The sequence below is a fragment of the Sinocyclocheilus rhinocerous genome, unplaced genomic scaffold, assembly GCF_001515625.1.
Source record: "Sinocyclocheilus rhinocerous isolate Xijiao unplaced genomic scaffold, SAMN03320098_v1.1 scaffold3323, whole genome shotgun sequence".
Taxonomy (NCBI): domain Eukaryota; kingdom Metazoa; phylum Chordata; class Actinopteri; order Cypriniformes; family Cyprinidae; genus Sinocyclocheilus; species Sinocyclocheilus rhinocerous.
The window spans coordinates 346399-356754 of NW_015662926.1; the positions used below are offsets into that span (position 1 = coordinate 346399).

The window sequence follows — 10356 nt, forward strand, 5'->3', positions numbered from 1 at the left end:
CTCATACGTCATCCGCCCGGAACTGCTTCCCTTTACAACAGTGAGCACAAGCTACATTAAAGTTATTATTACGTTTTGAATATGGATATTTTTCTTACAAAAATGCATCGATTCGCTACAGAAGGCCTTTGTTCACCCCCCGGAGCCGTGTGAGACACTTTTTTTTTTATGGATGGGCGCTTTTTATTTAACTTGTTTTGGACTGAAGCATGCAACACCCGCTGAGTGCCATGAAACAGCTTGAAAGATCAAAGACAATTTTTAATATAACTCCGACTGAATTCGTCAGAAAGAAGAAAGTCATATACACCTAGGATGACTTGAGGGTGAGTAATTTATGGGCTAATTTTCATTTTTGGGTGAACTAACCCTTTAAGTCAAAAATATGAATCTTTACGCCATAATAATGAGAAACGTTCTCATAATAGTGACTTAATATCTCATAATAATGAGAAACTGTATCATAATAATATCATAATAATGTTACTTCTCTCGTATCAGTGAGAAACGTTCTATTACTTCTATGCTTCCATGCATGCGTCAAGCAGCGGAGAAGAAGAGTGCGGCATACAAGCGACACCCGCTGGTCAAAGCCGTGCAAATGTACTAAATGTTACTAAATGTAACTTATAAACTGGTAACTATTGGTTTTTGAGTTTCAATGAGGGAGTCACACAGAGTGGAATTGAGACTTTAACATCTTTTGGCAATAAAATACATTTTAGACGCACAGCTATTTTGTGCACATTGCTCTCAAACACAGAATAAAGAACACATTTCTATCTTCAGTTGAACGAACACCAGAACATACTTGATTGTAGAGCTGTTTTATATGTCTATGAAATGGCAGAAGCCAGTATTTTATGGGCGCAGGATCAGTTCAGCTGTCCGATCTGTCTGGATCTACTGAAGGATCCTGTGACCATCCCCTGTGGACACAGTTACTGTATGAACTGCATCACAGACTGCTGGAATCAAGATGATCAGAAGGGAGTTTACAGCTGCCCTCAGTGCAGACAGGCCTTTACTCAAAGACCTGCTTTAAACAAGAATTTCACGAGTTTGTTTGCCCATTCAGCCCTGCCAGATAATGGTAAACGAGCTTAGCTTGCTGTCCGAGAAGGAGGCTCGAACCCGAGGCTCGGCTCGAGCTCTGAGTAACAACCCCCCCATGATGGTACAGTGTGGAGGAAAAAGATTAGGAATTAGAGGAGGAGAAGTGGAGGTGGAGGGATGCCGGAAGAACTGTTGCTCGAACGGAACAATGACTGCTGCTTATATGTATGTTATATGTATTATAGCTATGATTGACCGGACTGGATGTTTAGGCTCCTCCCGAACCTGGAGTGTGGAGTGTGCCGTCTGCACTGGGAGAAAATATAAAGCCATCAAGTGTCTGGAGTCTTACTGTCAAACTCACTTTGAGTGTCACAAGGCTTTTTGCACAGGTAAATGACACGAGATAACTGATGCCTCTGGACGAATCCAGAAGATGATCTGCCCTCTACATGATAAACTGCTGGAGGTTTACTGTCGTGCTGACAAGAAGTGTACTGTGTATGATGGATGAACATAAAAATCGCATCACTGTATCATCTACATCAGAAAGGACAGAGAAACAGGTAGGGAAGAAAAAAAAATCTTTATTTTATTTGAGAATATAATAGAGCCATAGCTGTTTAACACAGTGTCCATATATATATATATATATATATATATTCTCATTTGTTCAACAGAAACTGTTGGAAGACAGACAGAGAAAGTTCCAGGAGAGAGAGAAAGTGCTTCGGGAGCTGAAAGAGGTTTTGGAGACTCATAAGGTGAGTTGTTAACAGAGGAGAAAAATAAATGCTGGATATTAGAAAAGCAGTCATGTTGAAGCCCACTGTGGCTAACAGACTAGACTGAATGATTCTTTATGTGTGTTGTAACAGCGCTCTGCCAGTACAGACAGTGAGAGGATCTTTATTGAACTGATCTGCTCCATTAAGAGAAGCTGCTCTGAGGTGACACAGATGATCAGAGATTGAGAAAAGGCTCAAGTGAGGCGAGCTGAAAGACTCTTGAAGCAACTGCAGCAGGAGATTGATGATCTGAGGAGGAGAGACGCTGACCTGGAGCAGCTTTCACACACTGATGATCACATCCATTTCCTACAGGTAACTGAGATCTGAATAACAAGACAGTGCAGTTATGTTATTTGATTAGAGAGAGTTATTTCCTAATTTGACCATAATTATAAACCGTGGTGCTAGATGTGCTACAGAATCACTTAAGATTAATTTAGAAAAAGAAGTATATAAACAATCTGGGTGGTGGGGAGGAAGCAGGTAATTACGTTTTTGTCATTGTTTTATATTTGTGTTCATTTTTTTCTAGAGCTTTCAGTCTCCCTGAACCTCCAGAATCTACAGAACTAATCAGTGTTACTGTGAGTTCTGTCCTTTATGATGTGGAGAAATCTGTCTCTCGACTGAAAGAAAAACTGGTGGAGTTAAGAGTCCGTAGAAAAGATATTTGGTCGAGGTATTAATTTACTTTTAAAAATATGTAACAATGTAGAAGAAACTTAAGCATAATAAAAAAGTGAGAAATATTGTAATTATGTGTTTATTTTCTTAGTAACATATATCAACATTATTCCCACAAATAAAACCAAGACTAGGGATGAGTTCTTGCAATGTAAGTCACTAAGAAAATAGTAATCACATTAAATGATTATTTGTATTTATTTACATCAGATTCCCATCAGATCTCTCTCACAGAGCAGGAATTCTATCCTTCTACAGCGTCTCTGACACCAATGACACTCATCCAGAGAGTCCAGACCACATTCACTCAGCCACTCTATTCTGGGATTTGGATTTCTGAACAACAGTGAAACTGTGTCATCAATAAAGTTATGTAGTATAAAATCACTGAATAATCAATAAATAATAATCTCATCAGATGAATCTAATAACAGTGTAACTGCGAGATAAGTGCAAATATGTCACTACATGGCAGTAATTATATAAGTATAAGCTTTGATCTCCTTATGGAGCCAAAATTCAGGAACTCTCTCAAAACAGATGCCATGCAACAAAACAATAAAACTAATCTGGAGAAAAGATCTCCAAAAAGAGCAAATGACACCACCTTGCCCTAACTTCTCTCCTTGTTCATTTATGACCCCCCTCTCCCCTCTCCCCCTCCCCCTCCCCAACAGACTTCACTGAAAGTTCACCAAGAATATCTATCTATATACCACATATGATGTATCTTGTGAATCTGTTATTTTTCATGTCATGTTTAGTATCATTGTAGGTCTCTGTGCGATTGGTAAAATGGTCTCAATTTCACAGCAGTCTATTATATTATGAGTAAGATTGAAAACTTTAGAATAATTCTGTTCTGCTGCTGAGGGGTGTCTCCCTCAGGGTCTGGTGAGAATGTTTTTTCTTCTCCGGCCAGGTGTGACCCTTGGGTCACGGGATCATGACAAACAGGTCTTTTATGTTTTTACAACTGATTTGAAGACTTCTTTGTTCTGGTCTGGATATACAGTACGGTAAGCGAAGTGGCATTACAGTCATTGGGGATTCTGTAACCAGAAAAACCCCACACAGTGTGTGTGAGTCTCTGGAGCTCTGCATCCAAATCTCTCACATGCTGCTGTGTGTTTCTCTGCTGTCGGGTATGCATCTCTCACTCTTAGATTCATCTTTGAGCAGTTGATGTTATGTATTTATCTGAATTGGAACTGAATTGAATTCTGCATTGGACTCTCATTGATTAATTATGTAATTGGCATGATATATTTTTACCTGACAAATAAAATGTTATATTTGATTTATTCTGGGTTCTCCTGAAATCATTATTTCTAGTAGATTAAAGTACAGTCTGGTGTTTCCGCAAATCTGTGTCCAGGATAGATCATACAGAAGTACCAGTGAATGGAGCATGGGGCACATCATTCAGGACCTTCTAATTTCTGACTATCACTGACAAAAAAAAAACTTTTTGTTATGTGCAAGCAGAGAGCAGCCTACTAAAGGTTATAATCACCTTGCATCCTCAGACCAAGATCAGAACTGGCGAGTTTGTGTCCGTGTCAGACTCTGTTCCATGTTTTGTGTGTGTCTTGCTCCCCATGTGCCTTCCTATGCCCTTATTTGGTTAGTTTCCTGTTCCTGTCCTGATTAGTTAAGTTCATTTGTCCCAGGTGTTTCCCTTGATGTTTCATTGCTCCCAGGTGTGTCTCGTCATCCGCTCGCTCTGTGTGTATAAATAGGGTTCCCTGTGTGTGCTCCAGCGTCCGGTATTGTTTATGTCTACAGTTATTGCGTGAGTGTCCCGTGTTCATTAAACCCATTTGGATTGATGTACTCCTCGTCTCTCTCCGTTCCTTGCTCCTGACTCCGCTCAGCAGTGCACCCGTGACAGAATACCGGACCTAAAAAGTAAGCGGCACCCCCTCTCCCCGTTTGATTTCCGTTTTTTGAATTTTATTTTTATTTTTTCCCCGTGCATTCCTCCACGTCCCCAAATGGAGGAGCGATTAATGTTTATCGCGCTGGCTCAGGCGAGCCCAGACCCAATCGTCTTTGCAAATCCGGTATTGTCTATGTCTACAGTTATTGCGTGAGTGTTCCGTGTTCCTTTGTGTTCATTAAACCCATTTGGATTGATGTACTCCTCGTCTCTCTCCGTTCCTTGCTCCTGACTCCGCTCAGCAGTGCACCCGTGACAGAATACAGGACCAAACCGTAAGCGGCATCCCTTCCCCGTGTTTAATTTCCGTGTTTTTTAAAAAGTTTTTTGTTTCCTGGTTTTTCCCCTCCGCGGCGATGGAAATTGCCGCTCGCGTCGCCGCCCTAGCTCGCCTCGATCTCCCCTTCTACGAGTACGCCCGGGAGTTCTGCAATTTCCTGTTCCTGTCCTGATTAGTTAAGTTCATTTGTCCCAGGTGTTTCCCTTGATGTTTCATTGCTCCCAGGTGTGTCTCGTCATCCCCTCCTCCTGTGTGTATAAATAGGGTTCCCTGTGTGTGCTCCAGTGTCCGGTATTGTCTATGTCTACAGTGATTGCGTGAGTGTTCCGTGTTCCTTTGTGTTCATTAAACCCAGTTGGATTGATGTACTCCTCGTCTCTCTCCGTTCCTTGCTCCTGACTCCGCTCAGCAGTGCACCCGTGACAGTCCGTGAGTTCACTATCGGCCGAATGAATTTCTATGCGACACCGGGTCCTTGAACGAATGATTCAATGAATGAATAACTGAAAGTATGGGATGTCCAGAATAATCAACTATATAAATTAATACATAATCGAGATTTGTGATAAGTTTTTAATTAGAAATACAGTCTAAATTTAATGATCACTTGAAAATTTGAGTCAGATTAAACACGGAGCTAGACTAAAATTTAAACTAAATGCTGATAATGTCAGGGTTCTGCCCTGACACTCCATTTGTCTTGTGTTTGTTTCTTGTGTCTGTTGTCCTGTGTCAGCACATGGCCTAGTTTGTTCTTCTCAGCCATGTGCTTCTCTAGCCCCTCCTCCTTGTTTCCTCTTTACCACACCCTCTTGTTAGCCTTGTTGGTCTAATTGTGCTCACCTGGTCCTTGTGTGTTTTCCTCCCTATTTATAGTGCCCCATGCCCTACTTAGTCCTGATCTTTTGTTTACATTTTTTGGTTGATATTTAAGTTATTTGTGTTGGTTAATTTAATAAATATTTTAACCTTTTTGTTTTATTAGTCCTTTTGTTTTGTTTATTCATTTGCCTGTCTTGGAGTAATTTGTGTTCCTGTGGAGCCATGTTTTGTCTTGTTGTGGTGTTAGAGTTCCTGTCCTGACCTGTTCCTGTCCACTGGTTCCCTTGCCTGCCGTCTGGGGTGCTTCAGAGTTTATGGTCAATAAGTATCTGAGCTCAGCTCTCTGGTGCCTTGCTCTGGTCTCTCCACTGGCCTGGTCTTGCCGCCTCCTCTGCTGCTATAGTATTCTGCCAGTTGATGTCTGAGGCTGTTCCAGTGGCCTTCCCTAGCTATCTGTTTACTGTGTTCCTGTTGTGGTATCACCTGTGCACCTCACAACCCTTTTGTATTGATCTGTTTTGTCAATAAACCCTTGTTACTCACACTGCAATTGGGTCCTCCTTCCATATCCCTGACAGATAAATTAAGTGAACTTTGCAGAAGCGCAAGTGAAAGACCTACACGCATTATACCTTCGGGTTTGTGGATCTATTAATGGCTCTATCTGTTGTATGATTATGTATATAACTTATTTAGAAACCAAACCAGATTAACGTATTGGAACATTTTAAAGTTTTGTTTGTCCGTTCTTTTTTCATACAAAATATATATAAAAGAAGAGAAAGAAAAATGTATTGGATGCATTACTTTGAGTCTGAAGTCGTAATGAGCCTTTTGTGTTCTATGTTATGTCTGAATAAACAAAGTCTTAGCTTTCATGTTATGTAAACAGGATGTAATTTTCTACACAGAATCCAGGAGAGAAAGTAAGATTCTCTTCAAACATTTCACACTGACACCTAGTGGATGTTTTTTATTATCGACAGTTAAATACTGGTGAGTCACACCAGTCAGGCTTGTTTTGCACATGTCTCTTAAAGGTGACTGTGATTTCACCAAGTACAACATGTTCCTGGATCAATATCCTTGTTGATCCTGGAACAACATTCCTATCAACCAATCAGAATTGAAGGATAACTTTTCAGTAAATATCTGTTTTAGGCTTACAATCAGGGTTAGGTGCTTCTACACCCTTGTTAATCAGCTATCAGTTTACACTGTTTTTAGGAATAAATTATGGGTAGGGTTAGGCTTAGGGGTAGGGATTGTGTTTAGTCTATATTTTTGGACAGTTATGTTGATCCAGGATCAACAAAAGATGTTGATCCAGGAACATGTCTTACTTGGCTAAATCACGGCGACAGTCTCTCAAACACCTGGCAACCACGGGGCACGTACAGCCACGTTCAATTAGGGCAGGGCAACCTGCGAGAATGAGAGAGAGAATGCAATATTATAATATATTATATAATTATAATGCAATATTATATAATAATATTTTTTCCTCCCACCAACATGTCCCTTTAGGGCAGGGTTCCTCAAATCTTGCCCTAGAGGGCCAATGCGCTGCAGAGTTTAGCTCCAAGCCTGATCAAACTCCCCTACCTATGATTTTCTAATGATCCTGAAGACATTGATTAGCATGCTCAGGTGTGTTTAATTAGGGTTAGAGCTAAACTCTGCAGGAAAGTGGATCTCGTGGGCCAGATTTGAGGATCCCTGCTTTAGGGGCTCCGTAGTATACATACAGTTAGGGTGATATTAAATGACTTAAAGGGATAGTTCACCCAAAAATGAAAATTCTGCCATTAATTACTCACCCTCATGTCGTTCTAAACCCGTAAGACCTCTGTTCATCTTCAGAACACGAATTAAGATATTTTTGATGAATTCTGAGAGCTCTCTGACCCTCCCATATACAGCAATGTAATTACCACGATCAAGGTCCAGAAACGTAGCTAGGAGATCAGTAAAATAATCCATGTGACATCAGGTGTTCAACCGTAATTTTTTTAGGAAGTAACGAGAATACTTTTTGTATGTAAAGAAATTAAAAATAACAACTATTCAACAATTCGTCTCCGCCGCATCACCCTGGTGCCATTTTGGAGAGTATCCACTGAACGTAAACAGCGTATGCTAGTGTAACGGAGGCCAGCGGTAGGTGCTGTGCAGGTAAACCTCACTCCCCTGATCTCAAGAGACGCACTAGTGGCTGCAGTCTTTAGCCTCCTTGTTAGTGCATCCGCCTCCCATGCCGGAGACCAGGGTTTGAGACCCACTCGGAACGAGAACGAGATGTGGCGGTGAGGACCCGGGAGAGAGGGGTTACACTATTATGTGTCAGCCGCGTGACGCAGTTTCTTAAGGTTTAAGATCAAGTTATCTGCATCTCCTGAGCTCCATTAAGCCATTCCCATAAAAACTCTAGTACAATTATAAAGTAATTATTTTATCACAAATAAATCTTTCAGTGAGTAAAACTGGCTGTGTCTATAGTATTATAGATTACACAACATTATAAAATTATTTTAAAATAAATTTTTTATTAAAAAAAATATTATTGTTTTAAATGATTGTCCCCGGATTAGTAGGGTACTCTTGTAATAAAGTAGCAGTGGCTGGGACAGATTTTAAATATCAATTCCACTTAAAAAGAGGCAATATAATCGTTTACATGAAATAAGCCTGCTCCCAAACAGGTTTAAGCTTACGAACCTGTTGCTATGACAGCAAGTCCAGGACCAAATAATCCAAGATCATGCCAAATTGTCAACAATCAAATCCAGCTAACAGAGTTAGCAACGTACGAAGAACGCGCCCCTGTTTTATGTGTCTCTGAAATGGCAGAAGCCAGTATTTCAGTGGCTGAGGATCAGTTCAGCTGTCCGATCTGTCTGGATCTACTGAAGGATCCTGTGACCATCCCCTGTGGACACAGTTACTGTATGAACTGCATCACAGACTGCTGGAATCAAGATGATCAGACAGATCAGTGCAGACAGACCTTCACTCCAAGACCTGCTTCAAAACAAGAATTTAGTGTTTGCTGAGATGGTGGAGAAACTGAAGAAGACCAAAGTCCAAACAGCTCGCGCTCTCAGTTACGCTGGACCTGGAGATGTGGTGTGTGACGTCTGCACTGGAAGAAAACACACAGCTGTCAAGTCCTGTCTGGTGTGTCTTAAATTTTACTGTCAAACTCACTTTGAGCGCCATGAGGAATTTCACTCAGGTAGACGACACAAAGTGACCGATGCCACTGGACGACTGCAGCAGATGATCTACTCCAAACATGATAAACAACTAGAAATCTACTGTTGTACTGATCGGAAATGCATCTGTATCTGTGTGATGGATGAACATAGAAATCATGACACCGTAGCAGCTGTAGTCGAGAGGACAGAGAAACAGGTATGACCTAAACCAGTGGTGTGTTATGAGCTTCTGGGTTTGTAAAATTATGTCCTATTTGATGTTTGCACAATTTCAGGGTTAAAGGCATTTGGAAAATCATTTACTCTATCAACATACAACCATTACTACAATATTTTGAACATTTAATACAATACTATTCATTAAAATCTAGTCACATTAAAATCTCATCACATTTATGCATAGTTTACATTAAATACAATTATACAGTGACAGGTGTGTTTTCTGTATGCTGTACAACAAATACTCAGCCATGCACAAATGTGGTTAACAAATGAGGTTAATTTTAATCATTGATAAATATTCTTTATTTTAGAACTACACTGATAACCTTTTTTTTTATTTAGGTTTAGAAATGTTGATGTTTCACATGGCCTAATAAAAATTAGACCCTGTTAGGATCATACAAGTAACATTATCTTTCCAAACTTGTTGGTCTTCTCTTTTTGATTGTATAGTTTTAAAATGAATAACTGATTGGATTTTATACACTCATTATGTACATCCATATTTCGGAGAACAGTTATTTGATTTTCATACAGAAAACTCTGAAGTAGACACAGAGAAAGTTCCAGGAGAGAATCCAAGAGAGACACAATAATCTGAGAACAATATTCACAATAACAACAAATAATTTCAGTTCCCTTTATGCAATTCAATTTTTGCTTGCTCAAATATATACATTTTAAAGATATTACAGTATATATATCATTCTGTTCTTCTGATATTTGGATCTGCTTTTTATCATTACCTGTAATGTAAAATATAAATATATGTGACTATCCAAACATTGTTTTTTTTTTCCTCATCAAAGTAAACGACTTCAGCATGATTCAACATGAGAAGAAAAAATACCCTTAACCTGAAAGATGATGGCAGGTGTTTCCAGTTTGAACTGTATTCATTTGAACTGTCATAGCAATAGTTAGCAGTTGTTCTGGGTTTTCAACATATATATTTTTAAAGCTTTTTAAAACAAATTTCATTCATCAAATAAAGCCACATCATAACCACCGTTTTAATGTGGTGAAAAAAAAATTACTGATACATTTAGGCTGTGATTAGTGTTACCAGACCTTCGCAGAAAAATCTAACATTTCTAAAAGGCAATGTTATACACCTAATGCAATGTCTACGCACATACATAGATGATGTTTAATGTTCAATGTACAGAGAAGTTTAAAGGGGTGGTTGATTGCGATTTCACTTTTTTAACGTTAGTTAGTGTGTAACAATGTTCTAAAGCAGCGGCAGCTTAATAGTGTTCCTCGCGTTCCCCTGCTCTGCATCTCTCTCTCTCTCTCTCTCTCTCTCTCTCTCTCTCATTCAGCTCAGCTCCAACAATG

The 10356-nt window shown here is 39.7% G+C and overlaps 1 long non-coding RNA gene across 1 annotated transcript; it reads left to right on the top strand.

The window, feature by feature from the left end:
* Positions 1-464: 464 nt before the first annotated feature.
* On the top strand, positions 465-3467 carry LOC107728382 (uncharacterized). The gene is made up of 5 exons (XR_001638464.1): positions 465-1622; positions 1737-1820; positions 1935-2159; positions 2380-2431; positions 2742-3467. It is a non-coding gene; the product is annotated as an uncharacterized LOC107728382 (long non-coding RNA).
* Positions 3468-10356: the final 6889 nt, after the last annotated feature.